Genomic DNA, 5,000 nt, shown 5'->3' with positions numbered 1-5,000 from the left:
TTATTTAATTGATACATATGAACAGGATCAGCAAAATCTGGGATTGTCGAATAGAAATTCTATGTAAGCAGCACAACAATAGTTCATTGATAATGATTTGATGAACACTGACAAGAGATATAATTTGCTTACATTTACCTGTGGCTGTCGTTGAAATGGCGGAACTGTACGTACATCGTGCCTAACGCCTTAAGTTATTTTCCCGCCTCATTACATTCTGAATTTAAATCCAAACATGGCGTTCATCACTGGTACAATTTAATCCAAAACGGGTTGCATAGGATCACGTTATGCTACCACATGCGTTCAGAGGACTGTATTTCATTTCGAGCCTTCCCGCCAAGTCTTCAGTTTCGCGATACTTGTTGTATTCCACAATTCTCTGAGCTCATGACTATATGAAGGGTCACAGGCAACACTTGCTCTCCTGATTAAAGAGAAAAGAAAAACTACTGAGGTCAAATATCAACACAGCGTGATTTTAATTTATCTTTCCCTGAGACTGGCGAAGATTTAATTGTATGTATACACGTCATACGTTTTGTTGTCCTCCTTTAATGTTAGGAATTATAATAGAACGTTGGCCGCGTTTCAAATCGATCTTTCGAGAATATTCGAAAATTCACTAAACTGTAAATATAACAAACACAGATTAGTTACTACGTTTGTAAATTTATTCGAGTAGAAATTATTTTAAAATAATGATATATGTGCAAACAACAACAAAAAAACATTTACATGAATATATACATATATAAGTGTGTGTGTGTGTGTGTGTGTTTGTGTGTGCGTGTGTGTATAAATACGTATATGTATATATGTGTGTGATCGTGCGTGTGTATATGTGTGTTAGTAAATGTAAATGTGTGTCTTATAGAAAGGGAATATAGCACACACACACATACACGTGCACTCACACACACACACACACACACACACACAAATACACACATACATATACATGTATATATATATATATATGCACAAACACACACCGATATATCTATATGTATATATAAATACATGTTCGTATTTATATCATATACACTTATACGAACGAATATATATGCGTGTATATACGTGTGTGTGTGCAAGCGTGTGTGTCTGTGTAAGAAGTATGCACATATATATATATATATATATATATATATATATATACTACATATACAAACTATACAAATATGTATTTGAGTATATTTACATATATATATAAATATATATATATATATATATATATATATATATATATATATATATATATATATATGTATATATATACATATATATATGTATATGTATATATATATATATATATATATATATATATATATATATATATATATATATATATATATATATATATATATATATATATATATATATATATACCTCTATATATGCATACATAGTTATACGTATCCATGTATATATACAACTATATAAGGAAATGTGTTATGTGCAATCCATGAATCGTGAAATCAATACATCCGAGTCCTCGAGTCTTCATAATAGAAACCACGCAAAGAAAAAAACATATTTAGGCGCGAAATATAATAGAACCGGTGTAACGGCGAGGTGAACCCTACTGTTTGATAATGGTCAGCGATATTGAAGTTTCCGGTCCGATATCAATACATTGCAATGAATATCAGCAATGTTATATTATATAATGTGCTTTCACATACATTTATAGTGTAGTGCTTTCTGTGTTAGCTGCCGTACAAAAGGCACCGAAGAAAAGAAGAAAAAAAAAACATTATGCATAACCTATATATATATATATGTGTGTGTGTGTGTGTGTGTGTGTGTGTGTGTGTGTGTGTGTGTATGTGTGTGTGTGTGTGTGTGTGTTCATATATATATGTGTGTATATATATATATCTTTATATATATATTCTTTTATTATTTTATTCTTTCATTTGTTTCAGTCATGCGGCTGTAGTCGCACACACATACATATATATATATATATATACACACACACACATATGTATGTATTTGTGTATAGATGCCTATGTATATAAACATAGACACAGGCATACAAAGTCCGGTATATATATATATATATATATATATATATATATATATATATATATATATATATATAAATATATATATATATATATATATATATATAAATATATATATATATATATATATATATATATATATATATATATATATATATATATATATATATATATATATATATATATATATATATATATATATACACATACATGCACAATTATAAGGTTATGTGCAAACATATGTATATATGTATATTAAATGATAAAAAATATTCGTGTGAAAGAAACAGAATATAATAAATGCATACATATATTCACATACGTATAGGAATTTATAAATATGTCCCTCCATATATAGACATACACGCATTTGTGTATACACACAAACTCACACATACACACGACAGACACACACACATACATATATATATATATATATATATACATATATGTACATGAGCACGTTTATTAATATATATATATGTGTGTGTGTGTATATATACATAAATGTATAGGTGTGTGGGAGTGTGTATATGTTTCTGTGAGTGTGTTTGTTTGCGTGTGTGTATGTGTATGTGTGTGTGTGTGTGTGCGTTGTTGATTCAGTCTTTGTGTATTATAAAATCATCACATGGAGCTTTCTCCAATGTTTATGTAAAACACATGAACATTCCCGTACATTCTCTGAGCTAATATATGAAGGCAAGTACGTCTCTGACTTTATAGATGTACGGATGCCTGGATTGACATGTAAACATAGAACTACAAATGGATTAATCTGTTAGTTTCGCTGAGTGTGATTGCGTGTGTGTGATTTTTGCGTAAGTGTACATATGTGATGTATATATATATATATATATATATATATATATATATATATATATATATATATATATATATACAATTAAAAGGGTAAAAGTTTATCAATTTATTAATTTATTAATAAATTAACAATTAAAAATGTTACCAAGCCATTCGGTATGTAAACGCCATTATCGGTGGAGAACTTATTTAAAAGTACTTATACATTTATAAACATAATTAAGGGATCAGCAAATAGTTGCTTCACCACATACCGAAGTTCAGAAATAGCAGCTAAAAAGCTGAGACTCCAACAGATAGCATTACTTGTAACATATATATATATATATATATATGTATGTATGTATGTATACATATATATTTATATACATATATATCTACACACACATATATATATATATATCCATATACATGTATATATGTATATATATATATATACACACACACACACATATATATATCCATATACATGCATACATGTATATATATACACACACACACATACATACATATATATATATATATATATATATATATATATATATATATATATATATATACACACACATACATAGATACATATATATATATATATATATATATATATATATATATATATATATATATATATATATATATATATATATATAAAGCAAATAAGTAATAAGAATGTGCTTTGACAGCAATGCGGCCGTTTCAGGCTTCCTTAATTCTTAAATTACGCAAATTTCTTTCATTGGCCTCAGTTGAGACCGTTATGCTTTTATCAGTGTTCCGGCATCCGTCTAGATATTTTCTGAAAGAGGAGGCTCTTGTGTTCAGATGTTCTTTGATGCGGACGTGTAACAGTCTTGTTATGCTACCCACATAGAACTTGTTGCATTTGTTACATTGTATTCTATACACAAAATTTACTCGGCACGGATGGGACAATTTGTTAGTGTGCATTGATTTTTGTCACTTGTTCGTTTCTTTGCGAGGTGTCCTCACAGAGAGGGGACGGAGTGGGCTAGTTGTATGTGTACCCCTTCTCTTCTTATGGCTCTTCATATGGTTGTAGTTATCCTCTCGCTAAAATGGGATATTTTAAGGAAGCATGTGTTGCTGGGTTTTCTATGTGTTCGGCATGTTGGTCGTCTTGGGTACTCAAGCCGATTTACAATGAATCTAGGATACCCGTTGGTTTTCAATATATCTAAGAAGCGTGTAGTGTGGGTCAACTTGCCTTCCGTTCTGCTGCACTTGCCTTGGATGCGTGCAAGTTCATTTCTGGTGTATCTTACTATGGCACCGAGTGGAAGTGCTGAATTGTATTGGACAAACATATCTCTATTGGCTGCTTTCATGTAGAACTCGGTGTGGATCTCCCCTTCTTCCGTTATATTCAGTTTGAAGTCAAGTAATGAAAGTGATCCAGTGATGTCGGGATGATCAATAGTGAACTTTATGTTCATGTCCATGTTATTGAACGTCGTGAATATTCTCTCAGCCTCTTCACGGGAGGTTGTGAGTATAAGGATGTCAGGTGTATTCTGCTTTCATTTTATTGAGGTCTTCACTGGGACATTCCACCAGTACACCTTTTACGTATATATATATATATATATATATATATATATGGATGGATGGATGGATGGATGTATATATACATATATATGGATGTATGTATGTAAGTATACACACAACACCCATTCTCACGCTTATACACCTACGTTTATTACGGTGATATATATGTATGTGCGTGCTTATGTGAGTGAGGGTGTATGCGTGTTTATATGAGCACACTCTTAATATATGAATATTTGATATATTATTTATCCCACTGGACCATATTCAGGTGAATACTCAAGCCAATATAACGTAATCTGAGAAGTAACAGAGCATAAGGTGCACAAGACTTAAACATCCGTTAACAATGATGCTGACAAGGGTTTTGTAATACGACAGAATTTACGAGAGTAACAGCGAAAATGTGCTATATTCTGAAATCTATACACTGTCGATAATTTTGTTGCGATATACGCCTTGAATATGATTTCAAAACATGTTTTGCTTTCTCTGTTTCTCTATAAGTAAATGTGCGTGCACAACACACACACGCACAAACACACACACGCGTATACATATTTCCGTATGTATGTACGTGTG

General features: G+C 30.6%; 1 long non-coding RNA gene across 1 annotated transcript in view; it reads left to right on the top strand.

Moving 5' to 3' along the window:
* The window catches only part of LOC106872280 (uncharacterized), a 65,506-nt gene that overhangs the window by 213 nt on the left and 60,293 nt on the right, over positions 1–5,000 (top strand). The window contains exon 1 of the long non-coding RNA XR_001409749.3: positions 1–519. This exon is cut by the window's left edge and continues 213 nt beyond it. This is a non-coding gene — a long non-coding RNA (uncharacterized LOC106872280). The remainder of the gene's footprint in view (positions 520–5,000) is intronic.

The sequence above is a fragment of the Octopus bimaculoides genome, chromosome 15 (assembly GCF_046866305.1).
Source record: "Octopus bimaculoides isolate indiv1 chromosome 15, ASM4686630v1, whole genome shotgun sequence".
Lineage (NCBI taxonomy): Eukaryota > Metazoa > Mollusca > Cephalopoda > Octopoda > Octopodidae > Octopus > Octopus bimaculoides.
The sequence above is the reverse complement of the archived record's forward strand: the minus strand, read 5'-3'. Positions and strand labels throughout refer to the sequence as shown.